Source organism: Oncorhynchus kisutch, unplaced genomic scaffold, assembly GCF_002021735.2.
Source record: "Oncorhynchus kisutch isolate 150728-3 unplaced genomic scaffold, Okis_V2 scaffold1108, whole genome shotgun sequence".
In the NCBI taxonomy this organism is placed as follows: domain Eukaryota; kingdom Metazoa; phylum Chordata; class Actinopteri; order Salmoniformes; family Salmonidae; genus Oncorhynchus; species Oncorhynchus kisutch.
In genome coordinates, this window is record NW_022263053.1 from 22,904 (window position 1) to 35,000 (window position 12,097).

The 12,097-nt window shown below is 45.1% G+C and overlaps 1 pseudogene; it reads left to right on the forward strand.

The window, feature by feature from the left end:
• The first annotated feature begins 3,004 nt into the window (after positions 1-3,004).
• On the forward strand, positions 3,005-4,932 carry LOC116364619 (E3 ubiquitin-protein ligase RNF128 pseudogene; annotated as a pseudogene).
• Positions 4,933-12,097: the final 7,165 nt, after the last annotated feature.

Consider the following 12,097-nt stretch of genomic DNA (forward strand, 5'->3'; position numbering starts at 1 on the left):
TGGACATCTCTATGAGCTGGTCATCTATCTCAGGCCTCGGGATGGAATGAGGTTTTACCAAGTCATGTGACTAACGATCCAGCCTCTTAATGGATGTAGGGAGCTGTATAATCCTATAGCCTTTTTTGATGATCAGTAGATTTAAAGCCACACACACACGCACGCACGCACACACACACAAGCAAAGTGACTGAGACAGAGGGTGCTTGTGTGAATGCAGGCAGTTCCTCAGACCTTTTTAGCTCTAAAGGTTTCATCTACTACAGGCAGATACTCCACTTATATGCCCCTGTGTGTGTGTGTGTGTGTGTGTGTGTGTGTGTGTGTGTGTGTGTGTGTGTATGTGTTTCATAGTGTCCAATTCTGGGATAAAAATATTTTAAACTGAACAAAAATATAAACGCAAAAAAGTGTTGGTCCCATGTTTCATGAGCTGAAATTGTCACGCCCTGATCTGTTTCACCTTTCTTGTGCTTGTCTCCACCCCCCACCAGGTGTCTCCCATTTTCCCCATTATCCCCTGTGTATTTATACCTTTGTTTTCTGTATGTCTGTTGCCAGTTCGTCTTGTATTGTCAGGTCATCCCAGCGTTTTCCCTGGTTTTCCCTGCTCTCTAGTTTTTTGTTTCTAGCTTTTCTGGTTCTGACCTTTCTGCCTGCCCGTGACCCTGAGCCTGTCTGCCGTCCAGTACCTGTCCAACTCTGATCTGGTTACGAACCTCCTCCTGTCCTCGACCTGCCCTTTGCCTGCTCCCCATGTTATAATAAATTATCTGAGAACTGAACCATCTGCCTCCTGGGTCTGCATCTGGGTCATATCCTGAGTCCTGATAGAAATATAACATCCCAGAAATGTTCCATACGCACAAAATATATTATTTCTCCTTTGCCAAGATAATTCATCCACCTGACAGGTGTGGCATATCAAGAAGCTGATTAAACAGTATGATCATTACACAGGTGCACCTTGTGCTGGGGACAATTAAAGTCCACTCTAAAATGTGCAGTTGTGTCACACAACACAATGCCACAGATGTCTCAAGTTTTGAGGGAGTGTGCAGTTGGCATGCTGACTGCAGGAATGTCCATCAGAGCTGTTGCCCAGAGAATGTAATGTTAATTTCTCTACCATAAGCCGCCTCCAATGTTATTTTAGAGAATTTGGCAGTTTTCCAACCGGCCTCACAACCCCAGACCACATGTAACCACACCAGCCCAGGACCTCCATATTCTTCACCTGCGGGATCGTCTGAGATCAGCCACCCGGACAGCTGATGAAACTGTGGGTTTGCACAACCAAAGAATTTCTGCACAAACTGTCTCAGGGAAGCTCATCTGCGTGCTCGTCATCCTCACCAGGGTCTTGACCTGACTGCAGTTCGGCGGTGCTCACCTTCGATGGCCACTGACAAGCTGAAGAAGTGTGCTCTTCACGATGAATCCCGGTTTCATCTGTACCGGGCAGATGGCATCGTGTGGGCGAGCGGTTTTCTGATGTCATTGTTGTGAACAGAGTGCCCCATAGTGGTGGTGGGGTTATGGTACGGGCAGGCATAAGCTACGGACAAACACAATTGCGTTTTATCAATGGCAATTTGAATGCACAGAGATACTGTAACGAGATCCTGAGGCCCAATTGTCATGCCATTCGTCCGCCACCATCATCTCATGTTTCAGCATGATAATGCACGGCCCCATGTCGCAAGGATCTGTACACAACTCCTAGAAGCTGAAAATGTCCCAGTTCTTCCATGGCCTCCATACTCACCAGACATGTCACCCAATGAGCATGTTTTAAAACTTACCATATTTATTATTATCACTTACGTTGTTGTTTGACTCATGGAAACTGCATTCAAAACAGTCTTCATGCCTGTGTGTGTGTGTGTCTGTGTGTGTGTTTGTGTGTGTAAACAAATCTTGGGTTCTGAGAAGTAATAGGGTAAACCTCCATTGAGCCCTGGTGTGTGTGTGTGTGTGTCTGTGTGTGTGTGTGTGTGTGTGTGTGTGTGTGTGTGTGTGTTTGTGTGTGTGTGTGTGTGTGACACTGTGGGAGATAAAAACAGAAACAAACCTGACCATATACACTGAGTATACCAAACATTAGGAACACCTTCCTAATAATGAGTTGCATCTCCCCACTTTGCCCTCAGAACAGCCTTAATTCATCGGGGCCTGGACTCTGCAAGGTGTGGAAAGCGTTCCACATGGATGCTGGTCCATGTCGACTCCAATGCTTCCCACAGTTGTCTGGATGACCTTAGGGTGGTGGACCATTCTTGATACACACGGGAAACTGTTGAGTGTGAAAAACCCAGCAGCATTGCAGTTCTTGACACAAACCGGTGCGCCTGCACCTACTACCATACCCTGTTCAAAGGTACTTAAATATTTTCCATTCACCCTCTCAATGGCACACTTACACAATCCATGTCTGAATTGTCTCAAGGCTTAACAATCCTTCTTTAACCTGTCTCCTCTTCATCTATACTGATTGAAGTGGATTTAACATCATTTAACATCAGTGACATCAATAAGGGATCATAGCTTTCACCTGAATTCACCTGGTCAGTCTGTCATGGAAAGAGCATGTTTAGTATACTCAGTGTATTGTCACCTGGTTTGTGTGACTCATGGAAACAACATAATATCTTCTGAGAAGTAAGAGGATAAAGTGCCACAGTTAGTTATTAAAGCTCTGTTATAACTGTGGGCGTATCCTCTCAGCAGCATGACACATCTAAAACTAACAGTTTCACAACAGTTCCCTTGGAATGCTCCTTAATGGTGTTGTTATCTCTGTGTTTGCTTATGTCCTCATGGCTGTGTGCTGTGCTGTTCCTTACCGTAGCCGGTACCTGGAACCTGTGGCCTTAGCCCTGTACTATGTAGACCACAAGCCCTTCTGCCTGGCTGTATAGCTGGTCTCTACCCAACAGTCCAATGTCCATTTAGATAATAAGTCTGAAGAGCTGACGCAGAGCGAGGCAGGGTTACAGCAGGCTGCTATCTGATTACTATCAACACACAGGTCACAAACACAGCTAGAGAGAGAGAGAGAGAGGTAGACAGGTAGAGAAACGCTGAACGCAGTGAGAACAACAACTAACTAACTAACAACTGTGGAACTGAACAGAACAGCAGACAAACAGAAGACTGAAGAAGTCCTAACAAAGAGAGACTGGTCCTAGTGGTAGTGTTAGTGAGCGACCATGGTTAAACAGACAGAGATGTTTGTCCTGTTCTTCGTCTGTCTGTCCGGGCTGGTCCAGTCTACGACAGCGATGATATTCTGGACGGCGTACGTCGGGGTACATTTCTACGACAGCAGCACTAACCAGACAGAGACCAGGTTCTGTGAGTGTGGGGTGTACGGGCGTTCCTCCCCTCTGGAGAGCGCTGCCGGGATGGTGGTCCTCCCTGCCTCAGACCCCCAGGGCTGCAGCCTGGACCCCTACCCCTCCAACGACAACACCACCACCCAGGGGTTCTGGATCGCTCTGGTCAAGAGGGGAAACTGTACCTTCAGTGAGAAGATCAGGGCAGCGTGGGCCAGGGGGGCGGCGGCCGTAGTGGTCTATAACCTGGATGGAACCGGTAACAGCTCAGATTACATGGCTCACAGCGACACCTCTGGCACCGTGGCCATCATGATCGGTAACCTCCAGGGGGTTGAGATCGCCAACATAGTGCGGAGTGGTGTGGCCGTCTCCATGGTGATCGAGGTGGGCAAAGCCCATGGGCCCTGGATGGACACCTATTGGCTCTATTTCCTGTCTATCGCCTTCTTCATTGTGACGGGCGCCTCCATTGTCTACTTCGGATTCATCTCCGCCCACCGACTGCATAGTCTCAGGGTGATCCATCTCACTGATAGGCGGCTGAGGAATGAGGCCAAGAAAGCGATTGGTCGGCTGGAGGTGCGTACGCTGAAGCGCGGGGACGAGGAGACGAAGCCGGACAGCCACACCTGTGCCGTGTGTATCGAGTCATACCGCCCAGGAGATGTAGTGACCGTCCTGACCTGTGGTCATCTGTTCCACAAAGCCTGTATCGAGCCCTGGCTGCTGGACAAGAGGACCTGCCCCATGTGTAAGGCTGACATCCTGAAGGCCTTAGGAGTGGAGGGGCCCGGGGAGGAGGAGAGCAGCAGTTCCTCTGTCCCACCACCAGATGTCCCTATCGTCACAGTGTCTGGAGGATCAGGTAGAGAGCTGCTGTATGAGGTCCCTCTCAATGACAAACACCTTCCGACCCCCACCCTGACTCCTCAACCCCCCACCGAGGCCTGGCAACCACATCACTATGACAATATAGTCTTCGAGGGAGAGACACACCCTCAGGGGAACGTGGCCACCAGAGGATAGACGACAACAACAACACTGGATAATGGTCATTTCTACCTGGAGCTCGAACAACAACCCATAGACAGCTTCACACAGCTACAGCAGTGGCTTGTGATGTACTGTACTATCACTGTTGCAGGTGTGCTATCACTGTTGCAAGCTGCAGGTGTGCTTGCTTCTCTTTCAACTTCTCTTTGAGATCAAAGTTACTTCTTTATCATTTCTTAAATGAACAAACGATCACTATGATGATGAGAAAGGCTGAATATATTTTTCTATTAAATTGATATCTCTGCTGTATTTTTAAAAGTAGATATTCTGATAGTAAAACAAAAAACAGTATTTAAGAAGGAATCGAACTACAGTATACTGTAATGGTTCACATATGAAATGAAATGATTAACCAACAAAACAGAATATGTACTCTTACGTACTAACCTGGTTTAGTATCGCTAGAGATGTACTGTACATGTGTCTGTGGCAGGGTATGTGTCAATTCCATTTCAAATCAGTCAATTCAGAAAGTGAATTCAATTCATAAGTTGATCAAATCTTCATTAAAAACAAATGGCACTTTTGAATACAATTTCAATGAATATCCTGAAGTGACAATGGAAGCCATGTTGAGTTTTCTTAACCTGGACTGGTCATGTGGTGAGAAGGGACGCCTGGGCCTAATGATGAGAGCCCTGCCAGTCTGAGACCAGGAGAGGGGAGGATGAGAGGAGAAGAGGGAAGGGAGGGAGGAGCAGAGGAGAGGAGAGGGGAGGATGAGAGGAGAAGAGGGAAGGGAGAGAGGAGGAGGAGAGAGGGGAGGGGAGGGGTGGGGAGGATGAAAGGAGAAGAGGGAAGGGAGAGAGGAGGAGGAGAGAGGGGAGGGGAGGGGTGGGGAGGATGAAAGGAGAAGAGGGAAGGGAGAGAGGAGAAGGAGAAGGGGGGGAATGAGAGGAGAAGACGGAAGGGAGAGAGGAGGAGAGAGGAGGGGATGATGAGAGGAGAAGAGGGAAGGGAGAGAGGAGAAGGAGAAGGGGGGGAATGAGAGGAGAAGAGGGAAGGGAGAGAGGAGAAGGAGAAGGGGGGGAATGAGAGGAGAAGAGGGAAGGGAGAGAGGAGAAGGAGAAGGGGGGATTGAGAGGAGAAGAGGGAAGGGAGAGAGGAGGAGGAGAGGGGGGGGAATGAGTGGAGAAGAGGGAAGGGAGAGAGGAGCAGAGGAGAGGAGAGGGGAGGATGAGAGGAGAAGAGGGAAGGGAGAGAGGAGGAGGAGAGAGGGGAGGGGAGGGGTGGGGAGGATGAAAGGAGAAGAGGGAAGGGAGAGAGGAGGAGGAGGGGGGGGGGGGGAATGAGTGGAGAAGAGGGAAGGGTGAGAGGAGGAGAGGAGGAGAAGGAGAGGGGAGCAGAGGATAAGAGAGGATGAGAAAGTCTATAATTACCTCCTAGCAGCAGGACTCCACTCACCTCACACCTACTGATCAGCCACAATCACCTCCCTCCCACTCAGGGGCCTGTAGTGTGTGTGTGTGTGTGTGTGTGTGTGTGTGTGTGTGTGTGTGGTGTGTGTGTGTGTGTGTGTGTGTGTGTGTGTGTGTGTGTGTGTGTGTGTGTGTGTGTGTGTGTGTGTGTGTGTGTGTGTGTGTGTGTGTGTGTGTGTGTAGAAGCTCCCCAGGATGTGGCCATTAACCCAGCTGAATGACTGCTGCCCTCTTCTGCCTGGGGTTGAATGGTGGGAACCCGGTTACCGAGAACTACAGCGATTTACCGGCCAAACCACTCCCTTTTCCCGGAATAAATAACAGAGAGAAACCGGTAAATTATAATCAATTATTTATATGAACAGCAAGGCGTGGAATGGAAATGTTAAATTATATGTGATGTCTAAATCTGTCTTCTCTACGGCCTCTGCATAATGAATCATCAACACTCAGGGTGGGGACAGACAGCCCATCTCAGTATGGAGCACAGTTCATAATGCAGGATAATCCTACATTTTCTGCAGCATAGTCTATGATACAGTAATATAAATATAAAGAATGAATGGCATCTAATTTACCCATCTCCATCTGGCTCCATCTGGGTCATCTTATTTTTTAAATATTGTAAATATGTTTTATTTTATTTTATCGCAGCTACAGAGTTTTAAAACAGCCTGTCACTCGAATATCACGAAGGAGCACTCTGTCTTTCTCTCTCTCCATCAACTCCATTCAAATTGCATCCAAAATAGATCATCCTGTTCTAGATTGTTCTATATACAGGCAAAAAGGTATTTAGTCAGCCACCAATTGTGCAAGTTCTCTCACTTAAAAAGATGAGAGAGGCCTGTAATTTTCATCATAGGTACACTTCAACTATGACAGACAAAATGAGAAAAAAAATCCAGAAAATCACATTGTAGCATTTTTAATGAATTTATTTGCAAATTATGGTGGAAAATAAGTATTTGGTCACCTACAACACAAGCAAGATTTCTGGCTCTCACAGACCTGTAACTTCTTCTTTAAGAGGCTCCTCTGTCCTCCACTCGTTACCTGTATTAATAGCACCTGTTTGAACTTGTTATCAGTATAAAAGACACCTGTCAACAACCTCAAACAGTCACACTCCAAACTCCACTATGGCCATGAACAAAGAGCTGTCAAAGGACACCAGAAACAAAATTGTAGACCTGCACCAGGCTGGGATTTTTTCACAGATTTTTTTTTTTTACAGATATCATTTATGTATATAATGAATAATAAAGGACCTAAAATCGAACCTTGTGGGACTCCTTTGTGTACAGTGACAAAATCTGATTGTACCCCATCTGCAATAATAACCTGAGATCTATCACCGAGATAATTCTGAAACCACAAACATGTGTCTGAGGCCAACCCCAATGAGGTCAGTCTCTCAGGCAGAAAAGAATGATCAACTGTATCGAAAGCCTTCGACAGGTCAACAAACAAAGCAACACAGTTCAACTTCTTATCCAAGGCTCTTACAATATCATTTACAACCAGTGTGGTGGCTGTGATAGTAACCGGATAGTAACCGGACTGGAATTTGTTCAGAATGCAGTTGTCAGTATCAGGAATCAAGGTAAGACCCAGATGCAGACTGTTGAAGTAACACTGTTTATTGTAGCACCAGGGGCAGGCATTGAGAGGTCAAGGCAGGCAGGGGTTGCAAATCCAGGGTAAGGCAAAGGTGCAGGACGGCAGGCAGACTCAGGGTCAGGGACAGGCAGAGTTCAGTAATCCAGAAGTGGAGCAAAGGTACAGGACGGCAGGCAGACTCAGGGTCAGGGACAGGCAGAGTTCAGTAATCCAGAAGTGGAGCAAAGGTACAGGACGGCAGGCTCAGGGTCAGGGACAGGCAGGGTTCAGTAATCCAGAAGTGGAGCAAAGGTACAGGACGGCAGACTCAGGGTCAGGGACAGGCAGGGTTCAGTAATCCAGAAGTGGAGCAAAGGTACAGGACGGCAGGCTCAGGGTCAGGCAGCGAGGTCAGGCGGGAGGGTTACAGGGTCAGGACAGGCAAAGGTCAAAACCCGGAGGACTAGGAAAGAGAGGCTGGGAAACGATAGGAGCTGACAGGAAAAATGCTGGTAAGCTTGAACGAACAAGATGAACTGGCAACAGACAAAGAACACAGGTATAAATACACAGGGGATAACTGGGAAGATGGGTGACACCTGGAGGGGGGTGGAGACAAGCACAAGGACAGGTGAAACAGATCAGGGCGTGACAGAGAGGACAAGAACGAGCGCAGCTGTACATTTACCAATGACTCTAACATTTTTGCAATACAAGACAGCTTAGAGATTGGTCGATAGTTATCAAGGTCACCAGTAACCCTACCTCTGTGCAGAGGCAGCACATAGGCAGTTTTCCAAATCTTAGGTGTGACCTCAGAGGTCAACGTGAGGTTCAAAATATGAGTAAGAGCACCAGAGACAAGTGGTGCAGCTCTAGCCAGCAACCCTGGGTCAATTTTGTCAGCCCCTGTTGCTTTCTTAGTGTCTAAGTGTCTATGGCTAGCAAGACATCAATAACTTTCTCCTCTGTGAAGAGGCTTAGAGAGAAACCCTGACCACCAGCATTAACATACTCATGCATAATCCCTTCCTTCATTTGTGGTCGACATTTCAAGATTGCCTGCTGCAATGAAGTGGTTGTTGAAGGCATTAGCAAAGTCATTGTTATCAGTAATGAGTCCAGTATCCAACCCTATCTGATTTGGGAGTGTAGAGTGCATATTGTTCTTAAATGTTTGAACTACTTTCCAGAATTTGTCTGGATTCCCATAACAAACAGTCATTTAAACTGGTCACATAGACATCTGATTTTGTTCCTCTAACAAGTCTGATGCACAGGTTTCTCAGCTGCCTAAAAGTCAGCCAGTCAGAGCTAGAAGACGTTTCTCTAGCCTTAGCCAATGCTACATTTTTTTTACGAATAGCATCAGAAATGTCTGAATAAACCATGGGTTTGATCTATTCTTTACTCTAACCTTAGTGTATGGAACGTCTGAATAAACCATGGGTTTGATCTACTCTTTACTCTAACCTTAGTGTATGGAACGTCTGAATAAACCATGGGTTTGATCTATTCTTTACTCTAACCTTAGTGTATGGAACGTCTGAATAAACCATGGGTTTGATCTATTCTTTACTCTAACCTTAGTGTATGGAACGTCTGAATAAACCATGGGTTTGATCTATTCTTTACTCTAACCTTAGTGTATGGAACATCTGAATAAACCATGGGTTTGATCTATTCTTTACTCTAACCTTAGTATATGGAACGTCTGAATAAACCATGGGTTTGATCTACTCTTTACTCTAACCTTAGTGTATGGAACATCTGAATAAACCATGGGTTTGATCTATTCTTTACTCTAACCTTAGTATATGGAACGTCTGAATAAACCATGGGTTTGATCTACTCTTTACTCTAACCTTAGTGTATGGAACGTCTGAATAAACCATGGGTTTGATCTACTCTTTACTCTAACCTTAGTGTATGGAACGTCTGAATAAACCATGGGTTTGATCTACTCTTTACTCTAACCTTAGTGTATGGAACGTCTGAATAAACCATGGGTTTGATCTACTCTTTACTCTAACCTTAGTGTATGGAACGTCTGAATAAACCATGGGTTTGATCTATTCTTTACTCTAACCTTAGTGTATGGAACGTCTGAATAAACCATGGGTTTGATCTATTCTTTACTCTAACCTTAGTATATGGAACGTCTGAATAAACCATGGGTTTGATCTACTCTTTACTCTAACCTTAGTGTATGGAACGTCTGAATAAACCATGGGTTTGATCTACTCTTTACTCTAACCTTAGTGTATGGAACGTCTGAATAAACCATGGGTTTGATCTACTCTTTACTCTAACCTTAGTGTATGGAACGTCTGAATAAACCATGGGTTTGATCTACTCTTTACTCTAACCTTAGTGTATGGAACGTGTTTATCGGCAATGGAAATAACAACACTAGTACATTTTTCAAATAGATTGAAGATCCTGTAAGAAAGCTTGTTCTCTAAAGTTTCTGTCATTTATTGAGGTGAGAATACAAGGTTTGTCCCTATGAATTCTGACATCTCTAACACACACAATGGAGCAGTGATCACTGACACCTCGTGGAAATACTCCGCTAGCTCTTTATTTCTGAGGTGCATTTGTTAGTATATAATCAAGCAATGAGGACTTTGTAGGCACCTTAAGAGTTGGCCTTGTTGGCTCAGTGATTAATTGTGTGAGATTTACCTCAGTAGAAAAGTCTTAAACTGTCGGAGTCCTGTGTTTTCCAATCAAAGTTCAAATCTCCTAGGAAATGACTTCAGTTGATATAAAAGTGGCTAATAATTTTGTTAAATGGCTAAGCATATTCTTACTAGCAGAAGGTGGGAGATATACTCCAACAACTGTAACTTTACAGTTGTTACCTAATATAAGACTTAGAGCTAACACTTCAAATTGATTTGGAATGGAGACAGATTTAATTAGTGCAAAGGAGAGGTCATTTTTAGCAGAGATAGCCACTCCTCCCCCTCTACTCATCCTGTCTGACCTTAAAACATTGTACCCATCCAGTCCAATGTCTGCATCATTACAATTCCTTGATAACCAAGTTTCAGATAAAACAAAGAAATCAGGACTAGCCTGAGAAACTAAAATCTTAATAAAATCAACATTTTGACAAAATATTACGCATATTCAAATGTAAAAAACCAAGTCCCTTATGGTTTAAAAAAGCATGTGGATTGTTGATATCGAGCGGGGTACTTAAGGTGTTTACACAAGTATAATCGCCAGTGTGAACCAAGTGAATGGGGACAAGATCACTAAGTACATTACCCCTACATCTGATACAATACTTGCTCTAGCTATACTGGGACTAGCCCTATATCATTTTGATTGTTTAAGTACCTTTTCCATGTTGGATGATAGCAGGCGGACGCCATTTTCATCGAGGTGAAATCCATCATTGACGAAGTACCTCTGCTTTTTCCAAAAACAATCCAAATTGTCAAAAAATGACGTGCCCATGTCTTTAAAAAGACGCATCAGCCTTGGATGAAAAGACCACATACGACTAAAACTCTCAGTCCCACAACGGCGAGGAGATGGGATTGGTCCTCAGATAACGATTCTTCCTGCAGGGCTTCAAGCTGTTTCCAAGAGCAACAAGAAGTTGTTTCTGAGTCTCTCAGACTTCAGTCCCGTCAAGTCATTTGAACCAACATGCAACACAACTGTTCTTGACTACTGTCAAAATTATAATTCATTCGGTGACTTTAGCACCTGGAAAACAAGTGTGCGTGTTGACACTTTCCCATTGAGCTCCTGATTAAAACGCTGTCCGTTTACCATTATTGTTTTCTTCGCACGCCTTTAGCACAGATCCATTTTTATTCTTGGTTTTTCCAACTCCAACTTGGACACCACAGGTCACGGGGTCAGAGCTCCAGGAGCAGACACAGCGCGAGCAGAAGAAGACTCTTCCGGATCAGACGACCACGGATCTGAAGGTGCTGGAACGTCAGGATCCAAAGCAGCAAAGCTGTTTGACGTCTGGAGAACACTCATTTCTTCCGTGGCTGTAGAGGATGGAGATAGAAGTCCTGGCATCGAGTCCCACGCCGTACCGCGATGGTTTGTAGCTAGCAAACCTGCCAATATGACAACTGACTTCAAAAGATCAGTTACTGAGAACAGCAGGTCAAACTAGAAACATGTGGGAGGATTGGACAGATTTAATGGAAGAGGGGACCGGAGAAATTCATGTTCATCACTCACCACGTCAGGTCATCAAACGCTCCAAAAAATGACTCCTCTGCAAAAACAAATCAATGCTACAGTAAGTGTTTACCTAAAGGACCTGCGTTTACAATGTATCCCATTTCAGTTTGTGTAGTTGTTGGTTTAGCTTTCTGTAACTGTTATAAGTACGGTCTGCATGTGTAGATGCATATTGTGTCATGATTGCAAGCTGTCCGGATATCTTTTCCAACTGTCCCATTGTCTGGTTTAAATGTCCATTCTAGAATGTCATTATAGCCAATCAGAAACGAGTATTCAACAGTTCTGTAGTATAATGTACTATACTGTATTATATTGTACTATACTGTACTATATTATACTGTACTATACTGTACTATACTGTACTGTGTTGATCCAGACTATAGTCCTCATGCTGTGTGGTGGTCAGAGCAGGGAACCAGATTAGAGTCCTAGTGTGGTGTGTGGTGGTCAGAG